General features: G+C 48.0%; 1 protein-coding gene across 3 annotated transcripts in view; it reads left to right on the plus strand.

The window, feature by feature from the left end:
* Positions 1-12,453, plus strand: part of SGMS1 (sphingomyelin synthase 1) — an 87,524-nt gene that overhangs the window by 16,923 nt on the left and 58,148 nt on the right. Inside the window, exon 2 of one of the 3 annotated variants that reach the window (XM_066324323.1) lies at positions 6,521-6,640. The exons of 1 other annotated variant lie outside the window; for it this stretch is intronic. The gene's annotated coding sequence lies outside the window, so the exon portion shown is untranslated. The remainder of the gene's footprint in view (positions 1-6,520; positions 6,641-12,453) is intronic. One more of the 3 variants, XM_066324322.1, reaches the window with a different exon arrangement.

Here is a 12,453-nt window from a genome sequence, read left to right on the forward strand (position 1 = left end):
GTTTAAAGTGCTTACAGGCAACCTTTACCCCCGGAGTGGAATGCAGCCATGAGGAAAAGTGCAGTGGGAACAAGGACTTCTAACACAGTTGATGGCCAGGAGTGGGATGGAGTGGGGCAGTGTGTCGTATCTAAATGTTCATTTTGATTGGCATATCACATTCCAAGCCATTTATTGTATGAAAAAATACTGGCACCCAGAACCAGATTTTTTTATTTTTATTTATGGAACAGTCTGCACGCGATTTCCACTGGATAGTGCTGGATAAGTAAGTAGGAGCAGCTAGAAATGTGCTGGAAAATTGTAGTGTGGAATCTTAGGAATCATGGAGAAACCTATGGAGATAAAGTCTGCTTTGCTTCCCAAGAGGGTGCACATTTCTGGTATTTCTATTTTACAGTAGAGAAACTCCAAAGTCTCTCCTACCTGATATTTCAGAGGGGAAGAGTTTTTCCCAACCTGGTGCCTGTGAGAGAGCAAACCCTCCCAGGCATGGCCTGGGAGCCAGAAACAAGGATTTCTTTGCATCCCCCCTGGCTAGGAAAGGTGGGATGGGGCAGGAACTGGAATCCCAAGGAGTGGGCAGTGGCACGTAGACTCCTCTCTGTAGGGATGTGTCTGACTCCTTGCCAGAGAGTGTTGTGGACAAACAAAGAGTTTCAGTGGCATCAAGTTGCAGGGAGTGGAGGGAAGCCGAGCAGCTTTTGGGATGAGAGATTCCCAGAGGGTTACTAAATCCATGCTCAGGAAGCTCCTGGAGCTGAAAGTAGCCAAAGCCTCCGGCAGAGCCTGGTCTGCTACCAGGTGGTTTAGCTGCTCTTAAACATGGATTTAACTGCTGCAGCCCCCAGCAGCTTTCAGGGTTAGGGTTTGGGTAGTGGCTTTTTTTGCTTCTTCTCTGCGTTTTTGCTTGTTTGGGCTTTTTCTGTTGTGTGAGGCTATAAAGGAAATAAAAACCCTAAAGCTTGGGGTGATTGACTTTGAGGGTTGTAATAGTGAAAGGCAAACCCCTCACTTTTCATTGAATGTTGTCAGCACCAAAGGCCATCTGCAAAAAGTGTCTTGGGTGTGCTGACTCCTTCCCAGAGCTGCCATGGGGGCCATACTTTCCCTTTTCCCATTTTTTAGCCTTTTTTGGATGGAGTTTTTTTGGGCAGGAAGGTGAATTGCAAAGGTTAAATGGGATAGCTGCCCTTGCACTGGATGCCTGGAAGTTTGCTGGTCTGATACCAGTACAATTATCGTGCAAATCTTCACTTTACATGAGACCCACATATGGATGGAATGATATTTTAAGAGCTCAGAGAAGCCTCCTTTATAAATTTAAGTGCCAGCAGCACATTTTTTATACTCAGAAGATCTTTTAACTGCTGCAGTAACTTGGGCAATACTGCTTGGGCACGTTGTGAGGTATTTGCTTGAGCAGAATGTGTTTAGGTGTGTGTTTTCCCATTTCAGTGGAGCCCTCAGGGTGCTTCATGATTGTCTTTGGCTGTCCTGAGAAGCATCCCCTGGCCTCCCTGCCCAGGAGAACCAGAGCATCCTTGTGGAGTTGTGCAATTGGCCGTGCTCCACGTGTCCTTGGAGCAGGAGCTCCGTGCCTGTGGTGACGCAGAGTGGCCGACAAAGGAGACATTCAGTCACCAGCTCAGGATCGTGTTCCCCCCGAGTCTGGGCTAATGCTCTTAACTCTGCTGGGGCTGGAAGAACAGCCAGCAGATCTGGGCTGGTGCCCTGCTCCTTTACTGTAGTCTCTGCAGGCTGTAAATGACTCTGTCTCTCCACTTTGCCCATCCTCCCTTTGGGATCTGCAGGGAAGCACCAGACCATCCTGGTCTCTCTCCTCCTTTCCAGGCCATCACACCATTGCTCTGCAGGAGACTTCCCTTAGTGAAGTCTCATCCTCGTAGGAATTGTTCTGATGTTAAAAACTCAGATATCTTATGGTTTCTCAACTCTCTAATCCACGAAGACCTTTTTTTTCTGTAGCAATTACTGTGATTTCTGTCTTTGCAATGGCTGTCTCAGCTATTGCCTGTTAAAAGGTGGGATATGTCTGAGGTGCTGTTGTTTCAAGGCACCTGCAAAATGGGAAGAGCTAAGTTTAAACTGCTGTGGCTCAGTTCTGAATCAGTAGATAACTTGACAGGGAGGCTTTTGGCTGTGAAGTCATGGATTTAAGTACAGTGGGAATTCTGACATTCTCTAAGGTCAAGGTGAACCATTTCTGGCTCCATCTCTTTAGCAGGAGCCTGTAGACCAAGCTTGTCATGGAGTCCTCAGCTTTCATCCCATCCTCCTGCAAAACCAGAATCAGTTCCAGTCACTGGAGAATGGTTCATGAAATGCCAAACACCAGTTTCACTGGTAAAATTAAGCAGTATAAGAAGCAATATGAAGTGGTTCCTGTTGGTGATCGACAACAGGAAACTTCTCTGATGTCATTGCAGTTCATAACTCTGGTCATTCCCTGAATTCTCTATCCCTGACATGTCTAAATGATCTGACCCTGGGTTTTTTCTTGGTGGGTCTGGCTCTGACCACCCTAACCCTAACCCTAACAAGGCCTCAACTGTGAGTGGTTGCAGTGTGCTTCTTGTTATTAATGTTTTCTGACCTAGTCATAACTTGCTTTCTTAGAATTAACCAATCTTTGCTTTTTTTCTTTGAAGTATTTTTGGGTGAATCTGGGGAATTCTAAGCCTCTCACCCTTTGAGGACAGTTGAAAATATCGATGTGTACCAAGTCACTTCTCAGTGTCCAGGCATCCTTGTAGGGCCAAGATTTCCATGTGTTTCTGGGGCACTTGGCTCCCTAAGGGGTGGGAAGAGGCACAGGAACACTGGGGCCAGGTTTGTGGGGAGGCATGTGCCCTGGAAGGTGTGTTTTGGAGGGATGAGCAACAATAAGGTGGGAGAGGAGGTCTGGAAATAGGAATGGTTATTTTGGAAACAGGGTAAGAGTCTCCTGCTGCAGAGGTCAGGTGTATTCAGGTCACCATCATACTGCAAGAACTAAAAAGAAAAGTGGCCCTATGAACAAATCCTACTAATTCACATAATCATGTTGCTGTTGATTGTAGTAACAATTTTTTCCCTTTTTGGGACACTAGGAATGAGTTTGCAATGTGCTGGCAGGTCTCCTACCAGCTTTCCATGCCCAAAAGATGGAAAAGATGGAAGTGATGTTTCTGGGCTGTCTCCTGAGTTCATCACCGCACTATTTAGTGGTTCCCTAGTGCAGATCTGTCTACTTAAACCAAATGAGGATCATTCCTTCCCTTTCACATTGCCATTAGCTGGATGACTTTATTGTCTCTGCAGGAAGAGAGCAGAGACAAGCAACTGTAGATTAGGAGCAATTTGCAAAATAGTTCCGTGATTAGCATGCCTGTGGAGATGTTTTTCTGTGTAAGGGCTGCACCACAAATTTTACTGGCTCCCTACGCTCCAAGAATTAGCTGTGAGGAGGATTAAAATGACATCTTAGACATCAGCTAAACGTCCTCTCAAACTCCCTTATGTTGTCTCTAAATCAATTAATTTGATTTCTTCAATCCACAAGCAAACTGGGTTGGTGAACTTGTGTGAGTGATCCATTTAGGTTGAATTTCTCCAGAGTATTTTAAAGAGTACTTCAATACTGGCAAAATGATGCAAAAAAAGGCATGAAATATGGAAATACCCTGTGCCAGGGTGTGAAACGAAGATGCTGCTCTAGTCTTGGGGGTGCCTTCTCCAAGCAGCAGTCTGCAGCTGGTCAATCCAGCCCTCACAGACATTCCTGATCCTTGCTGGTTAAACGGAATAAGAAAGTAAAACAAGAGCCTGCTCTTGCTCCTTTTGCCATGGTGCTGGATGTGGGAAGTGGGAAGGAAAAGACACAGGAGAGTCCTCAACTCCAAAAGCTTTGCTGATGAACTGCACAAGGAGTTCTGTCAAGTCTCCAAAAGCGGCACTCAGCACTCAGATGTGGTCACTTAACTCTCCTAAATCCTGGTTTGCTTGTAATTCCACATGGATAATAATGATGGTAGCATTCAGCTGGAAAACACCTGAGTATTAATAAGAGAAATCAGGTGCTGTCTCTGGAAATCCTGCAGGTCTGCACTGGCTCTAACATCTCCAGATGCACCAGTGACAGGTGGAGCTCCCACTCTGAGCCTGCTGCAGGCTGTGCTGGGGACAGTGCTAGATCAGGTGGTGGAAAATGGGGAATATTCTGGGAATAAGCCAGCAGCGCTCTGGAGGTGGTTGGGTCCAGTAGCCTGGTGGTTCTGAGCTGTGTTGTGCCACGGAGAGCAGGGCTGGCAGTGACTTCACTCATTAATCTTCACAGCATCCAAACCTCCCCAGTTTTTCCTCAGCAGGTGCTCCTGCACAAAGGAAAGGCTGTGGCTGTCAGAGCAAGGGGTGGCTCAGCCAGAGCTGAGCATTGTCACGTTAGATGCTGAAATAGCAGCGGGCTGCCCTTGTGCCACCCCTTGGCATTGCTTAGCAACTCCAGGAGCTGAATCCTTTCCACAGGAATACTGAGTTTAGGGAAACAGGGCCCTGAACCCCCAGCTCGTCCCCCAGCAGAGCAGCAGCCAGCGCTCTGCAGGCAGAAGGGTGTCCCTCAGGGGAGGGAGGAGTTTGGCATACAGGCTCACTGATCTGGGGAAGATAGACCTTCTGTTTTCTGAGAAGCGTATTAGCAATGTTAGAGCTCGGCACATAACACAAGGAAGTGCTGTGTGTGCCACAGGACAGACAGGAAAGAGCTCTAATCAAACCTTGCCACACAGTGCTGCTGTCAGCATAGCTGCTAGGACCCAGAGTGTCACTGTGAATTGCTCCTCCTGTCTTTTCAGCAGCCCAGAAATAATTCTGGATGCAGCAGGAAATGTGTCCTTGCAGGCTCTGTGTGCCCTGTCCTGGAGGGAGCAGCTTGGATCCTCATGGTGCTCCCAGCAAATGCTGCTGATTCACACACAACTTGCTCATCAAAAATGTGTGTTTGTGTCTGAGCACCACTTTGTGCTCTGGGATCCATGGGAAGAGGAGGGGGACGCAGGGCATGGAGTTTTCCCTGGCCTGGCTTCCTCCTGGGTCAGGCTCTCAGTGCTGGGGCAGCTTTTGGGGGCTCAGGAAACTGCAGATAGAGGGAGTGTGATAAGTTTGGGAGGGCTGCTCTTGTGAGATAACAGCCATTTACTCATGGAAACAGCCTTCTTGGGATGGGTGACACCTCTCATGGCTCTACAGGAGGCTGGCAAGGCTTGCCCTGGCTTTTCCATGGCTCTGTCCGCAGGGACAAAAGCTGTTTGACTTCCAGCCTGTGGCACAGAAGAATCTTCCATCCTGCAGGTGGAGGTGCCTGGTGTATACTCCTCCCTGCAGCTCTCAGGTGCATTACTCCTGAGGATGAGGCAGTGTGAAATCTCAAAAGCAAATTTCCAAGCAATCCTAAATGTAACTAAAAAGGAGTCCCAAGAAAGCAGAATTACTAGGCTTCCAGCCGCTTGTTTCCTGGCAGACAGCTCCTTGGGTTTGGTGCTGCTTCAACTAGCAAAATTGGATTTAGTTACCCCCCTTCCTCCCCAAATTGTACTGGAGTGGAAATGTATGAATTGCACATTTCTAACTAATGTGAATGGAGCAGGGAGACCTCTGGTTTTCCTTTATCTAAGAGTGAAAGCTGAATTGGAGGAGCCCTATGGAGCACAAAGCTGGTTCTATTCTGAATCTCCACCCTGGTTTTGTTTCCCTTAGAGGCTGGAGGGATGGGATGAAGAGTGGGTTTGTTTCCTAGGGCAGGATGAGTGGTTTGTGTGCTGCTGCTGGCTCTCTTTGGTTCTTCCTTTCTCTTCTAAATGATCCTGGTTATCTTGGATACTATCAGAAAAGGCTTCCAGCCTTCCTCCTTTGCTCCCCTTCATCGCTCCTTGTGTGATGCCGAGTTCAGAGCCAGGGTCACTTCAGCAGTTCCCTGCAAAGGAAACATTGAGGTTTATTTCTTTAGCTGGGGCTCAGTGTGTGTCGCATGAGTTTTCTGGATTGCTCTTGCAGTTAAGAAAAGGTGCTCTGGGTGTAGGAGGTTGGTCAGCAGTCCGTTTTTGGCAGCAGGAAACCCATGTTGTTCTGGAGGTGCTGGTCCCTTCCAAACCTCATCTAGGCCTGTTTGGACACAAGGATATTCTCTCTTTCTGAGTCTTGTGGGGAATACTGTTTTTAAAAGGCAGCTGCTCCATCCCTGGCAGTGCCCAAGGCCAGGGTGGACAGGGCTTGGAGCACCTTGGGATAGTGGAAGGTGTCTCTGCCCATGGCAGGGGTGGAATGAGATGAGCTTTGAGGTGCCTTCCAACCCAACCCATTCTGGGATTCTGTGTTAGCATGGCCTTTCCTGTATATCCCAGCTCTTGTTAGGCCTTGAGGTCATCTTCACACTGTAACAACTCCTGATGCTTTAATGAGGGCTTGCTGTTAGCTCTGCCTCTTAAATGTCCTTATTTTTATTTGTTTGGTGTTTTGTTGACAGTGACTCTCATGACTGTGTGAGAAGCCGCCAGCAGCAGGTCTGAACTTTGACTCTCCTGTTCAAAATGAGCTTCTAACCTGATGCATCAACTGCTCTGGCTAGAAAAACAATTTCAGGTAGGTCAGTGCATCTTGCATTTTGCATTTTCAAACACGAGTGTTTTGGAGTGGTGGATTCGTTCAGTACCTTGTTTACTGTGACCTGAATTGGGGCAAGTTCTTGTTCTGGACGTTTTGGATATTTCAAAGACTATTTAACTCCAGTATTAAATTGTAAAATCTTAGGAAAAGGCAGCTGAAAGATCCCTTAGGACCAGTTCCTTCTGCCTGCTTGGAGGGAAGGATGACTAAGAGCCAAACTTGAAGATATAGATTGTGGATAAGTGTTCCCAAAACTCTGCTTTTATGGAAATCTTTGCCCCTCTGGCTGTGGAAACTGGAGTGATATGCTGTGTAGACAGCCAGAATGGGGGCTGGAATACCTGTGTTCTGTTCCCAGCTCTGGCTTTCACATAGAAAAAATGACCTGCAAAGGGAGAATAAATGGGGTGTATGCCTTTTATTGCTGCTTGCAGTTGTGTTTTTGTCTTTCAGTAATCCTTTGAAACTGTGTGAGGATTTGCTGAAAGTCATCTCATAAGATTTGTCGTTGCTTTGTTGGGTTTGATCCATGCTGGAAAGCTCCGTGACTGATTGAAGAGCTAGAGGGGAGGTGTAGTGAGAATCAGAAAATAAAAGTGGAGTTTAGGGTGTAAAGATTCTGAGAAAGAGTGTTCTAAAAGCTGTTACTTGTTTATGTGCAGCCCCAGTGTCCTTGAGTGAGTGAGCCAAGTCTCTCCTGCCTCCCAATTCCTAGCTGGAAAACCTTTTGCCTTTTTCCCCAAAATATTCTGGAATATTAGTGAGCCTTAACTGGCTGATTGTGAGAGGCAGTGGTGGGAGACAGAGCAGCTGAAAAGCAGCTTTCAGTTGTGATTCTTCCTAATCCAGATGAATTCTCCCTGCAGGTGCCCTGAGCACATTTGTCTTTGGAAAATTTGGGTTTAGCCTCTCTCCTGTGGCTGTCCCAATACTGCATCTCTTTGGATCAAAAAGGCTGTATAATTAAGATGTTCAGTGGCTTTTCCACAGAATCTGTAAGAAAATCCTGATAAAAATGCTGTGACTAAACACCAAGGCTGCTGAAATTGAGGGAAATGGGGTTTTTTTCATGTCACAGATCAGGTGAATTATGACCAGGTTTTGGCAGTTGTTGCTCTCTGAAAGCTGCCTCTGTGTTACAGCTGTTCTGGGCAAACTGTAATATCAAGGCTTGTTCACAGCAGCTGTGAAAAATTCCTGTTTTCCCCCACACTTCTACAAGTACATCAATACTGGGAGTTGGAGACACTCTGAGCAGACACCCGAAGCTCCTGTCACTGTATTGATTCAGCTTCTGTTTGCTCTGCATCCAATACACAGCCGTGATGAATAATGCAGGGATCTATTACTTAAAGTTTAATGCAGCTTTAATCGGGGTTGAACATCAACAGGTGCAGTGCAGGAGGCTGCTCTGCTCTGTGCTGAATGGAAAAGATTCACACCAGGAGTGCTTGGGTCTGTGTTTGTTGGGCTGTTCTCTTTGCCCAGGGCAGAGCCTGGCCCTGCTGAGGGACCTCCAGGGCTGTGTCCAGTTCTGGGCTCCCAGTTCAGGAAGGATTTTGAGGAGCTGGAGCGTGTCCAGGGCAGGGCAGGGAGCTGGGGAAGGGGCTGGAGCCCCAGCAGAGGCTGAGGGAGCTGGGAAAGGGGCTCAGCCTGGAGCAAAGGAGGCTCAGGGGGGACCTTGTGGCTCTGCACAAGTCCCTGCCAGGAGGGGACAGCCAGGGGGGGTCGGGCTCTGCTGCCAGGGCACAGGGACAGGACAAGGGCAAAGGGCCTCAGGCTGGGCCAGGGGAGGCTCAGCTTGGCCAGCAGCAGGAATTTCTCCATGGAAAGGGTGCTGAGGCCTTGGCAGGGGCTGCCCAGGGAGCTTTGGAGTGCCCATGGCTGGAGGTGTCCAAGGCAGGGCTGGAGGTGGCACTCAGTGCTCCGGGCTGGGGACAAGGTGGCCATGGGGCACAGCTGGGACTCCGTGGGCTGGGAGAGGTCTTCCAGCCTAAAATAATTCTTTGATTCTGTGGCACAGTTTGTCATTTATGTGCAGATATTCACTTGCAGGTGCCTTGGTGGCCGTGACCTCTGGTTTTTCCTGTATTTATCTCAATCTGTGACAGCACAGTTTCTGTACTCGTGGGGTCAGAGAGCATGTGCTGTGATTCAGGGATCTCACAGTGGAATATCAAAGCACTGCTGTCTCTTCAATGGTGTTTTTTTTTTCTTCTTCGTACGAGTATTATTTTTTAAACAAAAGAAAAACATCCCTTTCATCAATTGTTCCCTTTGCAGAACTTGTGCCTTAAAATAATCCAGGAAGCCTTTTGTTATATAAATATACTCATCCTCCAGCTTGGCACGGAATGTGCTTGTCAGAGCTGCTTGCTGAATTCTGTTTAAAACTTGAATTTCAGTGGCTATGAAGGAGAAACCCTGGGCTCCGAGAGCAAAGCAAACACTGATTGCTGTGTAATCACAGTGTAACAGGCACTGTTTAAAGCGGTGGAAAGCAGGGATTTATGCCTGGAATTCAGTTTCTGTGTCTCAGTGATTTTTGTTTCAGCTTGTTACAGCCAGGTATGCTCATACCTACCAAATTTAGCTCCACAGGAAGAGAGCATATGTGCAGTCTTTTGAAAATATTCCTGTTTAAGTTGTTTGCTCAGGAATAGAATTGTGGGTGAACACAGCAAGGGCTTAGAATGGTTAACAGTAAATTCCAGTGCAGAACACTCAGTAGTGAGATCTCCCAGTTAAGTGGACAACAGTTGGCTAGAGCAGATGTTTAAATACAAAATGAGCAAAACATCATCACCAAAAAATATCCCATAAACTCAAAAATACATCAACCACAAAAGCTCTCCACCCTGTGCATTTCAAATAATCTTTGTTAGAAGTGGTTGCTGGTTTCTGGATGTTGTCTTGTGCATGTAAAACACTTTGGGGAGAATTTATTAATTGTGTGGAGGTTTTCTGTGTCCTCTATAGGCCAGACTTTGATTGTGACATTGGCTCTTTATGTGACACCTTTGGTTTGTTTTGCTGCAAGCGTGAGCTTGAAGCTGCTGCTGGCTGAGGAGGTTGGACTCAGTGCCCTTGGAGGTCTTTTCCTATCTAAATGGTTTGATGATTCCTCCCAACTTTTTTTCAGATACATTCAGCAAAACTATCCCAGAGAAGTGGGGATGTTAAGAGGATTCTGCAGGGTGTGCCTGGCTGGTTTTGGAACAAATACTGAGCCCACAGGTTGTGTTCTAAGACAAGAAGAGTGAAGGGTGAGTCCATGCAATCCCCCAGGAGTGCCTGAATCCAGTCTGATGTGCTGCTGCCTCCTCCCCTGGTAATGGAGTGAGAGTGCACCAAGAGAGGAGGGCAGACTCCAAGGAAAGTAATGTAGAATCATGGAATGTTTGGGGTTGGAAGAGACCATAAAGCCCACCTCATCCCACCCCCTGCCATGGGCAGGGACATCTTCCACCATCTCAGGGTGCTCCAGGCCCCATCCAACCTGGTCTTGGACACTTCCAGGCGTAGAGCATCCACAGCCTCTCTGGGCAATGACATCTTCGGCACTTACACAATACTAAAGGCTTAATGGAATTTTGGAGCAGGGATTTTATGTACCCTGTTTTCAACTTGTTGGATCAATCAAATTTGGTTTTGGTAGATTTTCTAGCTGCTTATTCAATGGCTTGGCTTGTTCCGGGTGCTGTGGATAATTTCCTTCTTGTCTCCGAATTTATTTGCCTTTAGACATGTAGCTGCTCCCGTGTTTCCTGGAAAATGGAAAGGATGTGCTAGCAGGAAATGACTGCAATTAATGAAAATAGGCTGTACCTGCTGATGATTAATCCTTAATCCAAAGAGGGAACGTTCCCTCTCCAGTTTTGTGGCCTGAATTAGCATCTGACTGTTCCTTTGTCCCGAGGCTGGCTCTGAATGACTCCGGGGTTGATTCATGGCTTAGGGCCCCCAGTAATAGGATTTCCTGTGAGGGTGTGTCACCAGTCCTTGCACAGGTTCAAAGGGAAAATGGGTTTTCCCTCCTGTGTTGGTGTTGCATCCTCTGGACTTGTGCCCCTTGGCTTGGCTCCTTCTCCTCCCTGCCTCTGGAACCTGCGAGGTTTCAGCGGGGATTTTGATGGCTGCTGCCGTCCCAGCTCCTTTCGAGTGTCATCACCCACCCAAGGCATGTGGTGACGGGGCAGGCCGTGTTCTCCTTGGGTTGTGGAGTGAACATAAATACATGTAGTGCCTCTCTGAAAGGCTTTCAAGTGCAGCACTGTTCTTCTGCAGCTCTTTTTGCTTCCTTTGAAGGCTGAGCAGCCGCGGCTGAACTCGGGGCTGCAGTGCGTGACTGCTCCCTTAGCAGGCAGTTAAAACATCAGCTATTACACTGACGTGCAAATGTTATTTTGTGCTGAAGTCATGCTGGAAATAGTTCAAAATGTCTTGTTTATTTGGATTCACGAGGGGCATGCTGTCTCGCTGAGCTCTAATCTTGTTTTGCTCTCTGCTTTCTTCGCAATCAGCAGAGCTGTGTTCAGACCACGCTGAGAGATTTAAGGTACCTCTTGGTCTGCACCCCAGGAGCCACAGACTGAGGACAGCCCCCCTGGGTTTGTGCCTTTTGGGAAGCTGGGTTATTGATCAGTTGTTTTCTCCCAGCCTCAGTCTGTAGATGGCTGGAACAGGCTCTGTTCCTGTGTTGAGTTAAACCCTCTGCCCCTGGGCTCAGGTGAGAGCCCACCTGCAGAGCTGCCCCAGCCCTGGGGCCCAGCACAGGAGGGACCTGGAGCTGCTGGAGAGAGGCTGGGGAGGCTCCAGGATGAGCAGAGGGATGGAGCAGCTCTGCTGGGAGGAAAGGCTGGGACAGCTGGGGCTGCTCAGCCTGGAGAGGAGAAGGCTGTGTGGAGACCTCACAGCTCCTGCCAGGGCCTGAAGGGACACAGGGAAGCTGGAGAGGGACCCTGCATCAGGAACTGGAGGGACAGGACACAGGGAATGGCTTCCCAGTGCCAGAGGGCAGGGCTGGATGGGATACTGGGCAGGAATTGTTCCCTGGCAGGGTGGGCAGGCCCTGGCACAGGGTGCCCAGAGCAGCTGTGGCTGCCCCTGGATCCCTGGCAGTGCCCAAGGCCAGGCTGGACTTTGGGGCTTGGAGCAGCCTGGGACAGTGGGAGGTGTCCCTGCTCATGGTTGGGGGTGGGGTTGGATGGGCTTTAAGGTCTCTTCCAAACCAAACCTTTCTGTGATTCTTTTAAATATCTCTTTCTGGATATGCACTGACTCATTTGTTCATTATTTTAATGACAGATGCGCTTGTTTCAAATGACTCCACGTTTTTGCAGTTTTATTGTTTAGCAGATAATGCACTTTTTTGGATTCTTGGACAAGATGCTTTGTTTCAGTTCACTCCTTAAATGCTTTTCTCTGTGTTTGCAAGATGCATGAAAGCAAAAAGGTTTTTTTCCCTGGCCTGTGCTGCCCTGCCTCTGCTGTCCCCGTTCCCAGTGAGGAGTTGAAAGGTTGTCAGCAACTGTTTTGACAGATTTTCGTGTACTACTTAAGAAGACAAAAAGTTACATCTCACATATTTTGCTATGCAGGGATAAATACGCAGCAAATGGCGGGTGAAATATTTGATGTGAATATGCTGAGGGATTTTGTAGTCCCAGCACAGGATGTCTGCTTTATCACCAGAGTCCTGTGTGACTGTCCCAGCTGTTCAAATCGTGTGTGCATCCCAGCCACATCCAGGCAGGTTTAAATATCCTCCTGTCCAGAGCATGCTCCCACCTC

The sequence above is a fragment of the Sylvia atricapilla genome, chromosome 8, assembly GCF_009819655.1.
Source record: "Sylvia atricapilla isolate bSylAtr1 chromosome 8, bSylAtr1.pri, whole genome shotgun sequence".
Lineage (NCBI taxonomy): Eukaryota > Metazoa > Chordata > Aves > Passeriformes > Sylviidae > Sylvia > Sylvia atricapilla.